Source organism: Camelus ferus, chromosome 17 (genome assembly GCF_009834535.1).
Source record: "Camelus ferus isolate YT-003-E chromosome 17, BCGSAC_Cfer_1.0, whole genome shotgun sequence".
Taxonomy (NCBI): domain Eukaryota; kingdom Metazoa; phylum Chordata; class Mammalia; order Artiodactyla; family Camelidae; genus Camelus; species Camelus ferus.
The window spans coordinates 39,714,980-39,738,525 of record NC_045712.1 but is presented as its reverse complement, the minus strand read 5'-3'; the positions used below and the strand labels follow the sequence as shown (position 1 = coordinate 39,738,525).

At 44.8% G+C, this 23,546-nt stretch overlaps 1 protein-coding gene across 2 annotated transcripts in view; it reads right to left on the bottom strand.

Annotated features, from left to right (window-relative positions):
* The window catches only part of CCK (cholecystokinin), a 101,646-nt gene extending 78,847 nt beyond the window's left edge, over window positions 1–22,799 (bottom strand). For both annotated transcript variants that reach the window (XM_032459133.1, XM_032459134.1), the window contains exon 1: window positions 22,451–22,799. The gene's annotated coding sequence lies outside the window, so the exon portion shown is untranslated. The remainder of the gene's footprint in view (window positions 1–22,450) is intronic.
* Between the last annotated feature and the right edge of the window lie 747 nt (window positions 22,800–23,546).

Below are 23,546 nucleotides of genomic sequence, written 5' to 3'. Positions count from 1 at the left end.
GGCCACGCTCCTTTCTGGGGGCCCTAGAGGAGAATCTATTCCCTTGCTTGCTGGGGCTGTTGGTAGAATACAGTCCTTGCAGCTGTAGGACGAAGTCTCCATTTCCTTGCCGGCTGTCCGCTGAAGGCCACTACCAGTTGCTGACTCTGCTGCCTTTCTCTATCTTCAAAGCCAGCAAGGGTGGCTCAAAACCCCTTCCCACGTTGACTCTCACCTGCCTCTCCTTCTGCGGTTGTATCTCACAGCCTCACCTTCTGCCTCCTCTCCCAGTTTTAAGGACTCCAGTGGTTAGACTGGCTCACCCAGGCAATCCAGGATAACCTCCCCATCTCGAGATCTTTAACCTTAACCACACCCTCAAAATCTCTCTCACCTTGTAAATAACACATTCAGAGGTTCCAGGTGTAAGGGAGTGGACATCTCTGGGGAGTGATTACCTGCACAGCATGCTTCTGGGCCCCTGGAGAACTGCCTTCGAGGATGCAGCAGTAACAGTGCAGGGGGCCCTTACTGCGCTCCTTCACTCACGATGGGGCCATGGTCGAGGACATCTCTCTTAGAGCCTAGGCAACCTCATCTTTGACATGAAGGCATCAGCCTGGTTACCTTCAAGTTTCCTTCTAGCTCCCAAAAGTTAAGAGATGTTGAGATGACTGAAGACACAGCTGGTCTTTTGAGAACACAGATGTATGACTGGTACTTAGCTGATTAACTGCAGGTGATAAAGTAAGGAATTATAAAAGGAAAAAAACAGGCCATAAATGCTGAAACTTAAACCCATAAACATGTGTTTGCTTAACAGTCTTTAGTGATGGCCTTTTCTTAGATGTGAGTTACTGGCTGGAGCACTGAGGGGTTTTTTGTGTCAATCATACTCTGCTGTATTCCATTTCTAGTTTCTATACCTTTAAAGCAAAACAAGAACTTAAAGACACAGACAAAATTGCGTCTTTCTGATTTCCCTTCTAGGTTTTCAAGATTTTTCTCATCTTTCTTAGTTACATTACTCACACTTACTCCTTTAGCAAAATGCTTTTAATAATTTGCCTTTATCAAGTGTTTTAAAGCACTCAACTTATTTTTGATGACCTTAAGCTGGGGTAACTATCTTGTCCCAGTTTGGCTGGGGCGATTAGTCACTCTGCCTTAAGCCTTACATTCACACAATTTACAGATTAGTACTAACAGTACATCTCAACTTCCTTTTAATTCTTCAACTGAATTTGCAAAAATCACTATTACCACTCACCACTGTAGGGCATTTTGCAACTTTATGTACTATTAAATAGCTTTTCAAAGATAATCCTGAATTCCCATGTTTTCCAGAAAACCTCTAGTCAAGAGGGATTATATCTCTTCTCCCAGAGTCAGGAGAGGGGATTGGAGGACCTCCAGGGTGGATCTGGTTATTGGACCCTCTCTGCTTCCCCCCCACACCTCCACTGCTGTTTTTGCAGACTTCCATTCCTGTGCAGAGACATCAGGGCTTTCATAGAAGTGCCCTGGAAAGCACAAAGCATGCTACTGTTATTGTCACTGAGGCTGGGGCAGAGATGAAATGCAAGGGTTCAGGGCAAAGGCTGGGAAACTACAGCCCACGGGCCAAATCTCATCAGATTATTCTTACAAATAGTTTTATAGGAACACAGCCACCCCATTGGTTTCTGTATTGTCTAATGGTTGCTTTTGGCTACGATGGCAGAGTTGAGTAGTTGTGACAGAGACAGAAGAATCTGCAAAATCCAAAGCATTTACTATCCAATTCTTTACTAAAAAAGTTCGCCAACCCCTGGTTTAGAGCACAGACTTGGGCCAGACCAATCTGGTTCTGGGTTTGAACCCTGGTTTTTGCCATTAACTAGCTGTATAACCTAAGGAAGATCACTTCTCTTTGTGCCTCAGGTTCTTCATCTATAAGCTGAGTCGTTGTGAGGCTAAAATGACACGATGTGCATAAAACTCAGAGCCACTACAGAGTAAGCGCTCATAAAAGACTGCTGCTGTTAATGTTCATATTCATTTTAGTGGGGCCTAACCCTAGCCAGATCTAGTAACTCAGGGCAAAATTGTTAGCTTATTTCAAGGTAAAATCTTCCCAGTAAAAGTGCAGATAACCCAGAAACAAAAGCCCTTAATGATTCTTCCTTAAGAATAACTGAAAAATGGGCAAAAGATATCAACAGAGAGTTCAAAGGAAGAAAAATGCAAATGGGTCTCAAACATAAAGACATGGAAATCAAAACCATTTATCCCATATTGAAATGGCAAAATCCAAATGTGATAATACACTATGCTGGCAAAGCTGTCAGGAATTAAGCATTCTCACGCACTGCTGGAATATAAATGGATCTATACTTACAAAGGTCAGTTTGGCAATATCCAGCAAAATTACCTACCCCAAAAATTATAAAATTAGAAATGTATATTCCATATGACCCAGTAACTCGACTTCTATGCATTTATCCTGCATTCCATCATATATGTGCTTAATGACATATGTGCAATGTTAATCACTAAAGCAGCAAAGCATTTGGTTAAAATAGGAAAACATTGGAAACAACTTATATTTTCATCAATAGGAGGTTGATTACATAAGTGATGAAGAAATTCCATTCAATAGAATTCTTTGCACCCTTGAAATCAATGAGGCAGCTCTCTGCATACTGATTTGGAAAGATACTTATGAAATAATAACTGAGGAGGCTCAAATCAGTATCTTGGTATGCTATCATTTTGCAAAACAAAATGATATTAACACATATTTGCTTGTTATATATATGGAAAGGTAAGCAAGATATTTGTGGCAATGTTTGACTATGATTTCAAAGAAGTAAATAAAATACCTATTCAAAAAATTAAATGAAATATTTTAAAAGGTTCTAATGGCAGAGCAGAATGCAGACTTTGAATAATTGCTCTCACATTGGGAGTTTTCTACACACACACACACACACACACACAAAATATCCCCATCAGTTTTGAGCAACTTGGCAGCATGTATCTAATTAGAACTTTCTGGAACTTGTTTAAAAAATTAGGGGAAAGTGCCTAGACCTGCACAAATAAGCAAATGGTTGACAGGTTGATTTCAACCAGACGCTGCTCCCCCTGCCCTACCAGATCAGGCCATCCTTCTCCTGCCTCTGTGCATATTTATTCAGTCATGACTAGAGCAGCTACCAAGCCCAGGCTATGTACTGGATCCAGGGTTGGCCCCCGTGGAGAACCAGACACAGTCCCTGCCCTTAGAGGAACTGCCAAGCTAATGAGAAAGACAACGTGAGAAATGAAATGTAGTGAGTCCAGGGGAAGAGAATGCTCAGTGTTCACAGAAAAGGGACTGGGCCAGCCTCAAGCCTTCCCGCCCAAACTGTGGTGTTAAGGGATAAGATTCTGCCACATGCTTTGTGCTGAACCTGCATCTCTTAGGGACAAGTCCGCTCTGTCATTACAGAGACACTTTGCCTCCAACTAAGAACACCCTAGATTCTTGCACTCTTTCCAAAATTTTTTCATCACCCCAAACATCACTCCCCATTCCTGCCTCCCCCCAGCCTCTGGTAACCTCTCATCTACTTTCCTGTCTGTGAATTTGCCTATTGCAGATACTTCACACAAGTGGAAGCATTCAGTATTTGTTCTTTTGTATTTGGCTTATTTCACCTTGTTTGGCTTTTTAACTCCTTTTAAATAGACAGCAATTGGATAACTACTGATTTGATTGATGCTCCTCACACACAGAATCCATCCCAAGGCTGGATGAACATTTATGTCATTTGGAGTTACCCCTTAACAAGCTTCTGCCAGTAGGCCTGGACAGGAGAAGTAAGGGCATGTTCATTTCTATCATGGGACACCCACATCCTGCTTCCAGGAGGGCTCTGGTTTTCCAGGGGAGCAGCCCTGGCTGGTTCTTGTGATCCCCAGAAGCTCTGATACCATACACCCCCTCCAAGGAGTGATGCATCAACACCCATTCCTCAATGGCCATGACCTGAGCTGAGTTTTCACGAGGGGAGAAAGTTGTGGCCTTGGGAGTTGATATTATATGTGCTTATTGTTATCTGGACATTCTCCGTGTTCTGGGAGTAGGAGGGGAGGTGCTTGCTCTGAGGAAGGTGCACTGCTGACAGCCTCTCCCTTGCAGTCCTAGGATGTGATACAGTTTCCCTCCCTCCCTGGCCTGTGTTAATTACAAAGGCGGAAATGTACTTTACATGGAGAAATCTGGAAGACAGCACTCTAACCAAGGTGGCAGGCTTGGCACTGACAGCAGTGGGATGGCCTGACATTATGTCCCTCTGATGCCCTACAGAGGAAGATACGGTATCATGTTAGGGCCTTCTAACCAGAAATATAAAACCTGAATAACCATGAAGACCAGACACACTCCAGAATGTGGATGTTCTGAGGACTAAATCTCAGAATCTCAGGAGGTCCTGAAATCTCCAAAAGATTCAGGATCACAAAGAATGAGGGCAAAGGGAGGATTGCACTTCATTATGGGAAGTCAAGATTCACAACTGCCAAAGGCAGGTTATAAACCTCAACTACATTCTGGCTTGAAAAAAAAAAAAAAGAACGCTATAAAGGTCATTTGTGGGACCACTGAGGCCGCCTGAGCTTGGGCTGTGCATTGTATGGTATAACTGAAATAAAATTGGTTTTCTTAGGGGTGATAATGATATTAAGGTTAGAAAGGCAACTGTTCTTGTTCTTGGGAGACTCAAACTGAAATATTTAGGGGTAAAATGTCATGATGTCTGCAGTCAACTTCCAGATGGTTTGTCCAAAAGGAAAAGTATGTATATTTTGAGACAGAGACATGAAGAGCTGCAGGATGTTCATAGCTAGAAAATCTGGTGAGAGGCGTTCATTACATCACCCTTTTAACTTGGAAATACACAAATTTTAAAAAGTCATGGCTCTAAAGTCTGACAGCCCTGACTACCATTTGCTAATTGTGTGACCTGAGCACATCATTTTTTTTTCTTCTGCTTCAATTCTCTACCTGTACAAAGGGGATAATAACAAAATCTACCCCATAGGCTTACTAGGAGAATTATGGAAAATAAGTATATGGAAAATGCTTAACACAGGGCCCGGCACATAGTAGGTGCTCAGTAAACAGGACTTCTAACATTAAAATAAGAACAAAGGGAGGAGGGAAGAGAGGAAGAAAGGGAAGGAAGAAGAAGAGGAGAGAAAAGGAGGGAGGATGGGGAGAAATTGCTCCGTTGCTCTCTTCCAGCCTGTGGTATTCCGGGACCCCAAGTCACACGACACAGTTCCATCAGGAAGAGGACAGAAAGGAGAGGAGGAGGCCGCCAGGACAGGCAAAGTGTTCCCTAGGCAGGGAGGTCTAGATTTGGGGAAAGGTTTTGTCTCAAAGCTCTCAGGGTAAGATGACTCACATCCTCGGTTGTAAAGGCAAAGCATTTAGAAACTCAGAAACAAATGCTACTTAATTATCACCACACTGACCTCCCCACTCCAAGCTTTCCTGGGAAATAGCAGAGGGCACACTAGTGTCAGCCATGGAACTACTGGCTGCTTATCTTCCGGCCTGGTGACCCAGAGAAAGGCATCAATCATTAAGCTCCTTCGTCCTGATTCTTCCAGCAAAGCTGCTGGGATCCCTCCTCCTACATGTGGAGAACATCTGCATATACATGAAGGCCACCGTCAGCTCCAGAATGCAGAGATGTTTGCATAAGAGGTACTCTGACAGCTGTTCCATCGCAGCTTTGGATTTTTTGAAGATCATTTGTCAGCTGTAATCTAACAGTGAGATAGATTTGGCTGCTTCAAGCCCCAAGTCCCTTTTAGGAGCCAGGATCCCTGAATTGGAGCCCGGCTCAGCCACTTTAACTTGGGGATGAGGAGCCAGCCCTGAATCCCTGAGTCTCACTTGCTGTCACAGGGCTGAGGCCGCTCAGTCTGCCCCAGCCCTGGGCCCTCGCTGGACTTCTCCTGAGCTTTCCCCAACAGATGGATCTCCATCTGCTCTGCAGACATCACCCGATAACACAATCTATAATTACATTCGTATCTGTGTCAATATCTGCATCTATATCTGTACAGTGTCTGCAAAAAAAAAAAAAGCTATAGACAAGAAAAGACACTGGCCAGCCAATCCTACAGACACTCAAAAACATCTGAGGTAGAAGCTCCCTTTGAAATGATCTAGCTTACCTGTTTTCAAAAGTGTTTCTTGCCATAGGGCCACTGGTAAAAAGCAATCTCATGCACAAACCCTCACAGCTAGCTCGCTTTCCTTGCTTCCTCTGCAAGTGGCCCATAGGGGCCATCTCAGGGCTTAAGGAAGATGCATCCATTTCATCATGTTATTGAGACCTGAGCAAGACAAAACCAGGACCAGGCCTGGAACTCAGGGCTTCTGAGCCCAAAGAAAGAGGTGTGGGAATACAATTTGGTTATCCAGCCAAAGCCACCCCTCCTAAAAGAACCTCAGTAGTGTTTAGGCAGTGAGCAGAGACCCCTGAATTGCAAAGAAGGTGGGCTATGACCCAGTTCCCCTGTAAGGGGAAATACACTGGGGAGAGGACTCCTGGCAATGGCTTCCCCCTGGAAAGGGAGAGGCAAGAAAGGAGAGAGTCCTGTTCTAGGCCACCCTGCTTCCTCTCTGAACTCAGCTGCACAAGGCATGATGTTTGGAGTCGCTGCTGCCATTACTTGACATGAGGGGACCCAGAGAAGGAGAGTGACACCAAATCAGAGCCCAATACCACCGCTCGCTGAGTCACTATCAGCAGCTGCCCAGCTCCACACTGCTTCTTACGCGAGAAAAATAAAGCTCTGTGGCGTGAGCCCCTTTCAGTCACGCATTGTACTTGCTGCTGAAAGCATCTCTGACAGAGTCAAGGGATTCGTGTAAATCTGCCACGCATTTATTTTCAAATCTGAGCATTTTTAGCTGTGGTGTTGCTTGCCTAGTTTAAAAATATTCAACTTCATCTGAAGTGGCACCAGAAAGCAAACAGCCCTACTTCTGTGTACTCACTGAGTGCTTGTCTGAGGCCAAGGGTGTTGGCAGCCTTGAGAAAAAGGGGGCGGGAAGATGAGGTGTTTTCTTTTGTGAACACGCTTCCTGTTGCCTGTGTTGGACAAAGCCTCCCTCGGCTACTGAAACAGAAGGAGAAAGACCTCAGGCTGGGAACAGGCAGGGAACTCATCACGACCTGAGTTCTGGCGGGAGGCAGCAACCATTCCCATCCCAGGATCTTGTGGGCCACCATCACAAAGGGGTCAAGAAAAACCAGCAGGAACCACCTCACACCACAGGGCCCTTCACAAAGAAGGAAGGCTGAAAGGCACAGAGCCGTCGGCTTTGTAAAAGGAAGGACGTCGCCCAGACCCGTGTGGCTCTGGTGGGGCAGTCAACCATCCCCGTCTGCCAGGGACGTGGGACTTCCAGAGTCAAAACTGGGGAAGTCCTGGGTGTGGCGTCTCTAGAAGGCAGTTCCTTGCATCCAGGAGATACCCATGAGATGGAGCCCCGACCTCCTCAACCTCCAGTCCCCACCATGGGGGAAACAACCAGCAGAGCCAGCCTGGCCTATGGTTTGGGGAAGGCTGAGTTGTCTTCAGTAACTCCATAGGGTCTGAGCGAACAGAGGTAACGAGTGAGTGAATGAATGACTGGGTATCTCATCACCCCCTTTTAACAGAGGAGGACCTAATGCTTGCAGGATCTGGTAACCTGCTGAGAGGGAATGGTGGGCCCCAGGTCTGTCTGACTCCAGAGGCTACCCTCTTAAACCCACACCCTGCTGCTTCCGTACTCCAGGGACAGAAGACCTGGGTGGGTCCTGACGCTGCTGCTTGATGGCTGTGTGACCTCAGACAAGATACTTCACTCTCCAAACCTGCAGGATGGGGACAGAAGTAGTGCTGACTTTATCAGGAAAGTTCTAGTCCATAATAAGCTCTCCGTGAATGCCAAGGACAAAGGAGAAGGGTGTCCAGAGGGCAGTGAAGAGGGGGCATGAGTGGGCCAGACTGATAGTGAGGGGAGCTGGCAGGTAGAAGCTGAAGATGGAGGGGTCATCCCAGTGTGTCTCAACCTTGGCTGCCCATCACGGTCGCCTGGGGAGTCACACTCCAAATCAGGTAAATCCCAACATCTGAAAGTAGCACCCAGGCATCAGTATTTCTACAATTCCCCAAGTGACTCTGGTGTGCAGCCAGGGTTGAGAGCCATTGGCTTGGCCCTTTGCTCTTAGATGCATGGACCTTGGAGAAGCATGGGTGTCACTGGGACTATGTTAGAAATGCAGAATCTCAGGCCCTTCCCAGATCTGCTGAATTGGAATCTGCATTTGAACAAGATTCCTGGGTGATTCGTGTGTACTTTAAAGTCTAAACATCCCTGGGCTAGCCAGCCTATGGGTCATCGATGGGGAATATCAGCAAAATGCCAGGCTTTGAACCTGATTAAAAGCCAAAGTGCAAGCTAGAGGGGGAAATGAGGAGTGGTTATTTACAGCAATCACTCAAGGATAACCTCATCTCCTGGCAGACGCAAAGGGCAAAGGCAGGGTAGGTCTCTTGTATGTTTAAACTTCAATGAATCTGTGATCGTGGATGCTCAGGAAGTAGGGGATTCTGCCAGTCGCCCAGTGTTTGCTCAACCACCACTGTATCAGCCTGAAAACCAACATTATCTGGTGTCAACAATATACCTGGCCTGGGATTAGCAGAAAAATATCAGCCTGCATATGAGGCCTTGGAATCATGACAGGGAAGTAATTCCCAAAGGGTCTTTTCCTCACCCAGAACAAGCAGCTCTCCATGCCCGGGTAAACAGGGGCTGCTGAGGCCAGCTCTGAGAAGAACAGGTGGCGGCTGGGACCCAGCAGGGCTGTGGGCTCACCCTCAGGGACAGAGCTTGGGGAAGCCTCTGTTGTGGCTCCAGAAACAGGGCTTTCTTGGGAGGAAAAAGGGATCTACAACTTCTAGAATCTGAAGAAATGATATAAACTAAATTTTGGTCAGTATTTACTATCTCTGATAGTCCCCATGGGTTCAACATCATTTGCTAAAAAGCAGCTGGAAAGCAAATTCTACATCTTATATTGAAAGCATTCAAGAAGCCAGTACACACGTGAAGTCTCAGTTTTAAAAAAGCAATTCAGTCAGGTTCAATATTCACCATCATCTTAGAAGAGCCAACAATTTGCCGTGGCCTTTGATAATCCAGTCAAAGCTATGGACCCTCTCCCTGAAAAATGGACATAAACACAGACTATCTACACAAAGTACCTACAACTTCAGGAAATGCACAGACCCCTGAATCACTTCTTTGAAGCCATCTTAGAGTGTCCTGGAGCAGACTAAAATGGAATTCTGCTGGTTTGCATCCCACCATTCCTTGGCATTTCTGATAATGCCACATTTATTTCTTTCAGAGTCTACCCACTTCCAGTCCCTGTATTCATGTGACCTGGGGCTGAGCCACGCAGTGTATCCCATTCCTCTGGCTACAGTGACTGGTTCAGGGACAGACACGTGGACCCATTCAGGACCAATAAGACTTAGTGAAAATTAAAGGAAGGCCCATTACTCTGTCTTCTTGATGTGGGACAGGAAGGCTGTAGCCACAGCAGCAAGAAGTCGGCGGTTGCCATCTTGGGATCACAGGGAGTCTCTATGATAATGGATTCAACACAAAGTATGCAGAGCCCAGAAATGAAGAGAAACCAGGTCCTGAACAGCACATTGAGCCCTGAAGTCCTGTCAGATCTATCTTTGGACGGTTTAGTAAATAAAACTGTAAGTCCGTGCTTAGACCAGTTTGAACAGCAACAGAAAGTGCTCAAATGCATAATCTTCATTCATTCATTGGATCATCTCATGGCTCTTCATGCAGCTACCAATTAAACAAGTAATGTCACTCTACAGATGTTCTTTATAACCTATTTGGCCTTTCAGTTTCAGTAAGTTTCTTCATCCCGACAGTTAATCCTCTGCTTATCCCAGACTCCTTTATAAATAAAACCCTTCTGATACAAGGTTCCTTCACTTACACGCATCAGTGATGTTTATCATGTACACAAAACTGCAAATTGTGATATATTGCAATAGGTGAATTATATAAATCTGCTTAAAGCAGCCTAGCCTGAGGTCCAACTTTGGGGAAACTATTCAGCAACAAAAGTATTCTGAAATCAAACAGTTCAATGCTATAATTGTCATGAAGTGCAACTTTAAGTAAGATTATTCTTAGGCCTCAAGGATATGCATGTCATTTTTTCAGACTACAGACTGTTGATTTCTAGCAAGCCAGGGTGAGAAGAGGCTTCAGCCAGTAAGACCTCCAGTTTGGGTGAATTCTCTACAGCCCTATGAAAAAGCCATGCAATAAAGCCAGGCAGACCTGAGATAAAACTTGGCTCCTCCACTTACTAACTAACCTCTGAGTTTCTGGTTCCCCATTTATAAAAATGGATGTATTGACATCTTTCCTGAAAAGCTACTAAGAGAATTTGAGGGTTCCGCTATCCCCCTGCAGAGGTCAGGTTCAACTCTTTGTCATCCACAAAGACAACTCCCAAAGAACTTGGGCAGCTACTCGTTGTTTTGAAAATTAATAAAAGAAAAAACCAGGTATGCATCATGCTTCTCTTGTACACACTGTAACTCAGGGGAACTGAAAAGTCGAGAGGAATTTTTCCTTTATGGAAGAATTCTAGCTAATCAATGAAGAGGGGATGATGGGATTAGAACATCACCGGTCTGCAACCCCTAATGAACTAATGGGCTTGGGCACTGATCATCAATGGATGCTCACATCTCAAAAACAGAGAGTACCATACAATGGGAATCTCCTGAAAGGAAACAGCACCACCTGGGAAGGGGTCTTGCCAAAAACACTGAACCAGAATCTGGTCATGCCTCTGTCAAACTAATTTTCAAGAAAACACAGAAGAACCTGTTATATACCACTATGGAGATGAAATCAACAAAACCCAGACCTTGAGAAATACCACAATTTGAACAACCTTGTTTCTTTAGTACATAAATTACAATAAATAAAAGGAAGCAACTGAAAGGAATCAACTGGAATGCATGGACTTTATTCAGATCTTGATTGAAATGAACCAACTCTAAAATAGATTTGAGGCAATCTGAGAAATCTGAATGCTGACTGTAGATGATAAAAGGATATAAGGAATTGTTTGTTAACTTTAAGATGCAACAGTGGTATTGTGGTTATGTTTTTTAAGTCTTTATCTTTTTTAGATAAAGATGGAAATGTTGATGGGTAAAAATTTTTAATTTCTTGGATTTTCCCCCCAAAATTTAATCCCCCAAATTAACAGGAGTATTGATATTGACCATTGTTGAACATAGTCAATATGTGGTACATGTGGATTCATAAGATTTATTCTCCTGATTTTATATCTTATATTTGAAATATTCTAGAATTTAAAGGTGAAAAATCTCCCAAGCACTGGTGAGTAATATAGATTTTGCTGAAGATTTACAAACAGGATGAAGAGTTGGGTTGTGATAGCACAACTTATTTAACTGTTCCCATTATACATCCCTGCCTCACTCAAATTCTCTCCTCCCCACTCCTTTTGCAAGTCTGTCCTCCCCAGACCCCCTCTCCAAGCCCACTTCCTCAGCCCTCCTCTGCGACCCAGTGTATTCTACTCCTCCTCCCCAGTTCTTCACCCTACTCAGCAAAACCAGAGCCTTCTATGCAGCCCAGCAACAACTCCCTGTGTTTCTCCCACCTGTCCTCAGGGGCCTGGGGAAGGGGACAGGGCACAGAGCCCCTCTGTGAAAGATTACAGATGGCCACAAATTCTTTGACATTCTCCCCTAATCAGGTAGATTTATGACCCTTCCTCTTGAATGCAGGCAGGCTTTGTGACTACTTTCAACAGTAGGACACAAAAACTGGAAACAACCCAAATGTCTATCAACAGACAAATGGATAAACAGACGGTGGCACAGTCATACAACTACTCAGCAATAAAAAAGAACCACTGAGAAAGCTACAAGATAAACAAACCTCACAAGCATTGTGTTGAGCAAAAGAAACAAGACACTGAAGAACACAACATGTATAACCCCATTTATATGAAGTTCAAGAACAAGCAAAAGCAATCTATGGAGAGAGAAATCAGCGTAGTCGTTAACTCTGGACTGGGAGGACTGGCTGGAAAGATGCATGAGGGAACAGTCTCACGTGATGGAACTGTTCTGTGTCTTGGTGTACGCATATTGTAAGAATTCATCAAGGTTGAGATTTTTGAATTTTACTGTGTGTAACTTAAACCTCAATTTAAAAAATGCAAACTACTATATATACACATAACACATGCACACTATACATATACCTATATAGACTACATGTGCATGTTTGTATGTATGTTATAAATATATATATCACATACCTGTTACCATTTTCAAATCTAATCAAGAAATTATTATTTTGGCTACTTTTACTCCTGGCCCCGTTATGATTTTTAATTTCCTCAAAATTAGTCTCCTTTTACTTTTAAAATTTTGACTTTATTAGGGGGGAGAGTATATAACTCAGTGGCAGAGTGTGTGCTTAACATGCACAAGGTCTGGGGTTCAATCCCCAGTACCTCCATTAAGTAAATAAATAAATATATAAATAAATAAACAAACCTAATTACCTTCCCCACTAAAATTTTTAAAATAGATTTTGACTTTATTAATATGATTCTATTATTGGCAAGAATGCATCTTAAGCTTTTAATATTTTCCCATCAGAGGTCATACGGTACTACTCTCAAAAATGCCAGGGATCAAGCCCACTCTGCCCAAACATGCCACACAACCTTCCTCCTCCTGAGATCTTGCCAACTCCCCAGGATCCACCAGAAGTGGGAAAGTGGGTCCTCTTTGTCTCAGACCTCACACCTGCTGTTCGCTATGCCTGGAAAACCCCTCCTTTATCTGTCTGATTTCCATCCATCTTTCAAAACCCAACCATCCTTCTTGATATCCTCCCCTTATTCTTTATCTGCTTTCCATGCATGGCATCTGGGTCAGAATTCTTCCTGCTAAACTAATTGTCTGCTTTCACCTCTGTGAATTTTTCCAGCTCATCTCCAAGGACATGTCTGCATGGGCGTTACACTCCCTTCCAACAGTGCCCAGCAAACAGTGGGGGTGCAATTTGTCAGGACATGATCCCCAAATGGATGGACAAACTTGAGGTTCAGTTGCAGCACAGCAGATTTACCGGGTTTTCATAAATTAAAAATCTCCAATATTGCTAATATTCATCCAGAGACTGAGGAAGTGAAATGTACATAAAAACAAAAGTGCTGTGAATGCAACTGTGGACATGAGAAGCCTTTCTTTTCTATGGAAACTAATTGCCCCCCCACCCCAGGGCTAATGGCAAAAAAAAAAAAGAGTAATGAAGGATGCCAGAATTATTTATAAAGATCTGGCTCCTGTGGCTTTGATAAATTTATCATGAAATGCCCTACAGAACCTCAACCCCAGCGGGAGCCTGTTGCTTCTATGATCACAACTTGAGATGTGTTTAAGGTTCTGCCTTGGGCTGGGTTTCAGAAACATCAAATGCCTAAATGTGTGTGTGTGTGGATAAGAAAAGTCATAAAAGCTTTGGAAGACTAGAAAACTGACAATTTGGAAATATATCTTAACAGGGACCACAAGTCTTTGAAATGCCTATTCCAAATTCCCAGTCTTTGAGCTGAGTAGGCTAGGCTGATAGCAGCTCTGCTGTTTCTTGGCCTTATAGAAATCTCTTGAAGCCTCCATTTCCTTATCTATAGAACAGGGACATAAATATCTATTACACAGGCTTATTGTGAGGACTGAGTAAGACTGAATAAAATCAGGTGTATCAACTGCTTAATATTCTGTTAGAACACAAGGTACAGCACATAATAAGTGGATGCTAATAGTAGTATTAATAATAGTAATAAAGGAGTGACTGACATGCATGGCCTTGGAGGTCTTTTCATTCATTCATTGAGTGAATTCATACCGAAGGCTACTTTATGTCTGACAATGTTCACAGATTGGGGATATGGCAGTGAAAAAGTAGGAAAAAAAAAAAAAAATCCTGCAATGGAGTACTACTCAGCCACAAAAAGAATGAAATTTTGCCACTTGCAGCAATGTGGATGGACTTGGAGGGCATTATGCTAAGTGAAATAAGTCAGATAAAGACAAATACTGTATAATATCACTTATATGTGGAATCTAAAAAATACAACAAACTAGTGAGTATAACAAAAAAGAGATTCACTGATACAGAGAACAAACTAGTGTTCTCCAGCGGGAGGGGTAAGATAGGGGCAGGAACGTTAAGAGGTATAAACTATTGGGCATAAGATAAGCTACAACGCAGGGAATAGAGCCCATATTTTGTAATAACTGTAAATGGAGTGCAACCTTTAAAAATTATATTTTAAAAAAAAAAATCCTGCTCTTGTGGAGCTTACATTCTTGTAGGGGGAGAAAGACTACACAGGTAGATGGAGAGATGTGGCAAATATCAGACAGGGACAGACGGAGGCCTCCAGGCCTTCTCCTCAGAGCGGCTCACTTTCAGGTTTCACATTTTGGCCTTTAAATGAGTTTCCCTTGAACCTATAATCCTTAAAGGCTACAACCCTCAGGTATACAAAACTTCTGCCCACTCTCTTCCCAAGACATCCCGAGCTCCATCTTGGGGTAAACATGGCATTTCAGGGGTAAATGTTCTTCCCACATGTGATCCTAATGACATGACCTAAAACAGGCCCTCTTCCCAAGCCTTACAAAACTGAATTTCCCATCACTTTCAGAAAAAGCTCTGCTTCCCAGCAAATGCAATCCCAAGAAGTCGTCAAGACTCATGCTGATAATAGGGCCTCCTGTCTCTCTGATTCAGTCTGGATCTTTCAAAAAACGCCTGGATTAAATTTGGCTCTTGCGAAATGTCAGTGGCTTTGACTCAGGAAGTGTGAATTCTCAGCAGGTTTGTCAAGTGTAGGACGCTTCCCTTCGTCACACATTCGCTTTTCTTCAGTGACTAAGGCCCGTGTCTTACCCAAATGGGTGCATTTTTAGCCTGATGGTTGAGGACAAACTCTTTGCAGGATTAAATTCCCACTTCCCTGCGTCTTGCAGGCTCACTGTGCCGTGTGGGGAATGCCAGGCCTGGGTCCCCTCAGTTGGTCTCCTGAGCTGGGTTGTGCGGGCTCCCAGCTCACTCAGTAGCGATGCTCGAGTGACAAGGGGACATTAAGGCAACATCTGCCGGAAGGTGTAGTTGGCTGTGATAAAGTACGTCTCAGTTTTCAGAAGCCTCTGCAGGCTGCTCCATCTTCTCTTCTTTCCCCGGTGCGCACGGCAGAGAGATGGGCTGCGACTCTCTGATGCGATGATTTTGGCTGACAGCACAGACACGCCGACAGTCCCCTCTGGGAAGCAGCTCCAAGAGCCGACTGCTGTATCTTCTGACAGATGACAAGGGAAGAGGATGTGAATGGACCAGGTACACCTGTCCTTTAATAGCCTGACACCTGTAAGCACCAGCCAGTGGCCATGGAAACAAAGAACAAGTTTGGGGAGGGAATAATGAGGAGACTGTGGGAAGACTTCCACGAGACCCTCTGTGTGGGGCTAGGGAATACATGGAAATATTAGCTGCATTTCCTCATGTGTCCTGGTTTTTCCTCAGCCCAGCAGCTAAGACCTCCCTGCTGGGACAGGATGGGAGAACAAGAGAGTCGAAACCTTGGCTCGGCTTGTAAATGTCAAAAGTCAATTTTGAGTTTTAAGAAACCAAAGGACTCTGCGTGAAATTTACGGATAATCTAGAATCTTCGAAGACCTGTGATAGGTCAGGGCCAGTTTTCCCTGCTCCAGAGGAGAGGCGGATCCCAGGACAGAGCAAGGGAGACCCTCTGGGAATTCACATGGGCCACAAGGGATGTGGACACTAGGGGCTTCCCTTCAAACAGCCCTGCTCCTCCACCACCCACCAGATGGAGCCTTCAGGGAACTGAAGAATTATGACAGGGACCTCAGACAGATGTGGGGTTCCCAGTGGAGAGGGTCCACACTTAGGGTTGCCCGATAAAACACAGTACAGGGGACACACTTATACTAAAAAAAATCCCTCATTTTTTAACTGAATTCAAATTTGACTGGATGACCTATATTTTTACTTGCTAATTCTGACAGCCCTACTACTGTACCTTACTTCCTTGGAGACTCTAAAAGGCCCCCTCCACCCTGAGCTTGAAGAGGAAGACACAGGCAAGGAAGGGCTGAAGGACGCAGAGGCCTGGGGCACATCCCTGCCCAGCGGCCAGTAGCAGGAAAATGTTCGCTCTGTATACAAGGGAGCCCCAGGGCCAGCCTCTGGGTAAGGTTTCAGAAGTCAGATGAGGAGAACACAGCTGCCACCTACAGGGAACACTCTGCTCAGACAGCACCAGTGCGGGCTGATGGTGTCACCACACACACACACACACACACACACACGCACAGTGTGTGCCTCTGTGCCAAAGCAATAAAAAGTCCTCACTGATCAAGCACTGTGCCAGTAGCTGTTTGCATAATCTTATGCTTAATACTTTATAAGTGTTTCATTCTTTTCTTTGTCAGCTCCTCTACCCTTACAACTGCCCTGTAAGGCAGGTATTTTTTATTTCCATTTTCCTGATGACAGAATACAAAGAAGTTAGGTGAGTATTCCAGAGTCCTCTTGCTGGCAGGTGGCAGAACTGAGATGTGAGGTTGGCTGTTTGGTTCCAGAACCTGCACACTTAACCTTCACAGGCTTGGCCTGAGGAATCCCAGAGTGAGAGGCCACTGCAGGTGGCCTGTGACTGAGCGCAGCCCGGGCACTGACATTCCTGGGACTGTGAAAAGGGTGAGCCCTGCCCAGAAGATGCTCAGCTATCCCTGGAGTAGTAGCTGACACTGCCAGGAACAGAGGGACACACCAGGATACAGGAAGGGGGTTTAGGAGATGAGCTTTAGACACTGAGGATGGGCACCAAAGGGAGAAACAGCCCCAGAACAGAGCTAGCAATGACTCCCTGGCAAATCCCTACACACCCTAAGAAGCCAGGACACAGAGACCCCTCTGATATGGAGTAGAAGGAATTTGCAGGGGTGGCGGAAGTTGTTTCTCCAAGATAAAAAAGACATTAATGTCTTGTAGAGGACTCTCCCAAAGTCTTAGGTCCACAGGTCATGAACACTGGGAAACGGATTTGGGGTGACTTGATCAAGAAGTATCCTTCTTTGTATTTCTTCTGATTTTACTATCTTCCCAGCATTTAGTCTCTGCCATGGGCTGTGGCTAGTGACAGTAACATGGGGATTGAATGTAACAAACTTTGGTGATAGACATGATATAACATAATGGTTAGGCAAGAGGGGCTCTGAAGCCAGCCTACTTAGGTTCAAATGTCAGCTCTGCTGTGTGACATTAGACAACTTACTGAACCTCTCCATGCCTCAGTTTCCTCATCTGGAAAATTAGGATATAATAACATGTGCTTCATAGGCAAGAGTAAATGACATAATATATGTAAAGATCTTAGAGCAGGCCGGAAACATAATAAGCCCTCAATAGATTATGATTATGGGAGAGCAGGATTAGTTTAAAAGCTGTTGCAGTGACACAATTAGTTCTGACTCTGAGGGAGGAAACTGAGGCACAAATCCAGCCCCTTGCCCAAGGCCAGTAGCTGCTAAGTAGCAGAATGGTAATTCTCATTTTATCTGGAAGGCTCCAAAGCCGGGACCCCATTCCTTATATTCTCCCTTCTCGTTTTATTGACATCACGTTAACCGACTGGACTGAGTGGTTCCTTAGGAACTTGGTACTACTGCCACCTGGTGGTGATGCTGCCACATGGCCTGTGGCTGGGGCTCCTGCAGACAACCAGACGGAGGTATATGTTAAGTCCTCAGAACAGTAGACCCCTGCAGGGCAGCCTGAACAGTGAAATGAGACATGTTCCCAGAGCCTTTCAGGAAACCTGGTCCACAGAGGGCTCAAGATTCCCAAGATTAGAAGCTCTCCTTCTAGAAAACGTTCTTTGAGACAAATGCTTGCCAAGGTTTGCGTGCATGATTAATGTGTTAGCAGATTAGCCAGCTCTTGTGCAGGAGAAAGGTCAAGGGGATGGGACATGGGACAGGTAAATTTTGATGGAGAAGATGCAATTCAGAAGGACTTAAATCACAGGACTCACTTAAAGAGATCAGATTTGGGCTTCTGCATATTCACAATGGAGGTGGCGTTTAGCATAAGCTGAGGGTGAAGTTCTCCAGCCCTCTGACCTCAAAGGTCAATGATCGGACATCCGTGCAGGGTCAGTTTTAGGGTCAGTGGTCTCAACCAGCCTCCAGCTGCCTTGCATGGGTGGGAGCTGACTCCCAGTTCCTGTAAAACAACTGGGTGCTGTGAATCTGGGAAGGTATGCAATTAAAGAGAGGAAAAAGCTAAAACAAACTTAACGAAGGCAGTTTATGAGCAAAAAGGTTTTAACAAGCTGTTTCCTTACCTGTTGTTCTGTAAGACGAGTTCAAAATTTTCTGTTAGTTATCAGCTTCTGTTAACTTATGGGTCATGGTTTCACTTGCTTAATTAAGCAAACTCATGTGGGTTTCTATTACTTGTAACTAATTAGCCTTCACTGGCATGTTCCTTCCTCCTGGTGTGCCCTCCTCTGAGCTGTCTGCCTGGTTTTTTACCTGCCCATCTTTCAACACAACTCCAGTATCAACTCCTCTTTGAAGTCCACCCTGATAACACATTCTGCAGCCCCTGGTGGGTGCTTCCATCATATCAGAACCCCTTGAATCCTGCCATGCACTTTTTGGTTTACAATTGCCAAAATCCTCTGAGTTTATGTGGAGGCCCACTTGGCCAATAGAATTGAGAATTCTTCGCTTCAGTGGAAAACTATGAACTGTTAGAACACACTGGTTCTGGTTACCTAATCCTGACTTTGATAGGAGCTAATTCGCAACTCTATAAATAGCTGATAGCAATGCAAAATCACTCTTACCTAGAGCCATGTAAGTAAGTTCTGGGCAGGGGAGGGATGACCCTCCCTTCTATGGAAAAGCCAGTTTTGCATCCATTTGTACTCATTTCAATATTCCTAATCTACCTATTAATGTATCTGTTCTTTGAATTCTCCTTTAATCCAGTGAAATTTTTACCAGTTTTCTCATTAATGAGATCCTTAACATGTGTTCATTTTATATCTGTTATGAGAATCATGATTTTACCCGTTTTTGAAAGTTATCCTTTAAGAGTACATTGAGGGCTCTGGTTTTAATTCTCACAATAACAGCTGCCGTGAACAGGATGTTACGTGATGGATTTTATTTTCATTGTCTCATTTACAGTGAAAATGTCATCAGTTTTGTTCACTACTCTACACCTCAGCCCCTAGAACAGGCCCTGGCATACAGCAAGTGCTCAAAAAATTATCTGTAACTAAATGAATAAATCTTCTCAACAATGCCAGGCGAAGCTGCTGTTTGACATCCTCATTTTAAAGATGAGGAAACTGAGGTACACAGCTGACAGATGACTGAGTGAAAATTTAAATGCCTTAGGTCCTCAGACAAAACTGCGACAGAAAGAAAAAACTATTGAATTTCCTTTCACAGGGTTTTTTTTAGTCTGTTCAGTCATTCACGCATTAAATATTTATTAAGCACTTACTACGTACCACGAAGTGGGGATATGGCAGTAAACAAAAGGCAAAATAAAAACACAGTAAATAAAAAACCAAACCCTGTGTTCAGGGTAGACTGAAAGGCTGCCCTCAGTGACAGATGTGATGGGGTAGATAAAGTCTAGGAAAGATTGTAATTCTCAGCCTCCTTGTAATTGTTTTGGGGTCATATGACCAGTTCTGAACGATGAAATGTGAACACTGGTGACACGTAACATTCCTGGGCTGGTAACAAAAGCCCCACACACCATCCTCCAGTCCCTCTCTCTTCCCTTGACCATAGCCATCAGTCCCAGATGCAGCAACTACAAAATGGTGGTGCCTTAGTTACCCTCAGACGCTGAGTTTCTGTGTAGCAGTCTCCCACCCCTGCCAATATGGGCAGAACCAAGGCATAATCAAGGAGAATTCCACACCCCACAACAGGGGCACTCCCAGTATCGACCCAGTGGAAGTTTAGAACTGCTTGGAGACACATTTGGAGACCATGGAAGTGACTGGGCTGGAGATACAAATTTGGGAGTCATAAACATAGACAGAAGTATTTGAGGTTATAAGTACAGAGGAAACTACTAAAAGTGAGTATAGACAGAGAAGGGAAGTGGTCCAAATACTGAGACCAGGGACACAGCAAGGTTTAGAAGTTGCTGAGACAAGAAGAACAAAGGAGCCTGAGAATGAGGATCCAAAGAGGTCGGTGGAAATCAAAAGAGCGCAGAGACTTAAAAGCCAAATGAATTTAGTGTGCCAAAGAATAACTTAGAGACATTTACTTTGTGCCCAGCTGAAAATGTATTCACATGCCAGAGAGCGCACCATGTATGTAAATTGTCACTCAAAGGCCAACGCAGAATTTAGAAAGCAAAACTCATCAAGAGCGTGTGGAATTGAGCACTGAATTCTGTCCTTGGGGGGGATGGTGGGCTACAAATGCTCAGGGAGGGTAGTGTGCCCTTGAGAAAGCTGGCAGAGTTTGGGAAGGTGGTTTAGTTCTTTGCGGGGTGTAGGAAGCCCTGAGGGCTCTGCCATGGGTGCAAAGGTCTCTAGCATGGTGGCCAGTGTCTTCTACTGGCATCTCTGCCTTTGGTAGGCAGGTAGCCCCTCCATGTCTCTCATTATGACTTCTCAGTCTCCCTTTGATCTGTCAGCCTGACTTCACTAAGTAGCTGATAAGGCCACAAGGACCACAGTTTCTTTTCAACCTAGTACCATTAGCTGGATGGTACTTTAAAACACATATTCAGGCTCATTTAGACCGTTCTTATACACAGTAGGTAATTTTGTTTAGAAACTATAGCTCCCAGTTCCTTCCACCTCATGAAACCAATTTCAGTTCTTTAACTCTTTGTATATGTTTCCTCCCTTTGATGGTAGGTTGGCTATATGAACCAGACATCCCTATGGTGCATGCAAATGTCAAATTCGTACAACCAATTAATAATCTCTAAATTCCTGCCCCTCCCCCCCGCCCCAAAAAAGAGGTGGCCACAGATACAATACTGACAAACAGAGGAAGGGGGAGAATTCTTATTTATAGGTATATAGAGAGAATTCTTATTATAGATGAAGAACTAGAAGTCTCACTTTTGAAACATCAGTCAGAGGCAACTGCTGACACTTGTAAGCCAGTTACTGTACTTGCCTTATTGGAGTTTCATACACAGACACATTCCAGGCCTCCAGGCTCTTACACTGAAAGATGAATGTCCATCCAGTTCTGCTAGGCTCTCAGCCAGGAGACAACTTTTGGTGCCCAGACATGAATGTGGCAGACTCTCACTCTCCAAGTGCAAGTCTTGCCAGACTCCCTGTGGCAGGCAGTCATGACCTATATGACCAAGATGTTTCCTCTTCCAAAGTTGCTAAGACATCTTAACTACATCTAACTCCATCAGATCAAAAAAGGTCATCTGCTCTGAAAATGAGCACAATTTGTTGTGTCTCAGCCTAAACTCATCAGTAAGTTAAGCAGTTCCACAGAGAAAAGGCAGAGAGACACCAAAGATCTCAAAGGTGCATCAGCTAACCTGCTACAGCACTGTTTCAAATCGAGTCAGTCCTCAACTGTGCCAAAACAAAATGACAGCGTTTTTAAGTGCCTTTAGTCAACAATAAATAAAAAGCAAATAAATAATACCATGGAGTCAGCATCTTTTCACTAGATTCAACGGTAACCTTAATAAGCATTCAAGATGCCTTAGAGACGAAAAGCACAACCTTCCAGACACACAAAAAAATTACATAAGAAGAAAGAGGCGATTAAACAGGATAAAGACCACTAATTAAGGATTAACTTGACATCCCTTTTCAACTTAAAATTTGTATCCTAAAGTCCTATGTCCTGGTCTGGGTAGTGTTTACATAGGTGCGGACAAATGTAAAACGTCTTTGCGCCCTTTATGTATGTAAATTATCACTAATTTTTTTAAATAAATAATGAAACATTAGATCCAAGGGACTCCTCACGGTGTCACGAAATTGCTCAGTTTGTCATTGTTCCTAACTGTGGAAAAGATGGTCGTGGTGGGAAGTCGGTCTCCGGCTCGCGGTGGGAGAGGCAGGCTCTCCAAGCGGGGGCGCCTCCGGGAACCCCGAGTCCACGGGGCGGTTCCTAGGCGCCCCCTCTCCGGGGACTCGCCCAGCCGGACCCGTACGTCGGAGATTAAAGAGCTGGCCACGCCGCCGCCGCCGCCGCTTACCCGGTAGTTGCTCGAGCCCACCCAGCCAGTGAGAGCGTCACCGTCTTGCCCAGGCGGCCCAGGTCGTCCTGCAGGTTCGGGATGGCGCCGGGGGCGCCGAGGCAGCGCAGCTCCCAGCCGACCTGCAGGCGGCCGCCGACGTCCTCCTGCTGCACCTGGCCGCTGAAGTACTCCACGCTAAAGGGCTCCGTGGCCGCGACCGTCCCGCCCGTGAGGGGCCAACTTCCGCCGAGCGCCGCCCGGCCGTCAGCGCGGGTTCCCGCGGGAACCGGCCGCAGCGCTCAGTCCTGCCCAGGCGCTGCTCGCGCGGCGCGGCGGGCGGAGGCAGGAGAGCCAGGCGCCGAGCGGCCCTCAGACAACTCAAACTCCGCGCCTCGCGCGCCCCAACCGCTCCAGAGGCCGCGGCAGCCGGCGACGTCAGCGCGCGCGTGACGTCAGCGCGACGCCGACAAGCGCCCACCCCTCTCAACTGAGGATTTAGACTTTACAGATGGGACCTTAGACTTTCAACTTGGCATGGAATTTCACCAGATCTTTGGACCTGATCATGGGCCTATACTTTAAAAGCTAGACCTCAGACCTGGATATGGGTCTGGAATTTGAACCTTGGCACTTGCTTGAAACTGCATATATGATCTGACCTCAGACATGCAACTTTACTCTGGGCTTGGACCAGACTGAAACTGAATTTTGGACCTAGGCCTAGACTTTGACATTGGACCTAGTCATTGCACCTAGACTTCAGACCTGGATATGGATTTTGGATCTGGATCTTGAACTTTGCCTTAAACGCACATTAGATCTGACATTAGGCCTGGAACTTGGACTTGAACCTTGAATATGAACCTGGATCATTGAACAGGGTCCTATGTTCAGAACTTTAGAAATGGAATTTGGTTTCCAGACCTAAACTTCACACGTGGACCTTCCTTATTGCCTTGTACAACAAGCCGTAATGAATGTAAACATTATCTAACCAAAAATCTAAAAAACAGACATTTCCCTCAATTACACTAATGAATCCTGGCAGGTTTCATGAAAATGAGCTAACAATTACATAGAATTCTCAAAAATTCCTATTGCAAGTTAGTGTGAG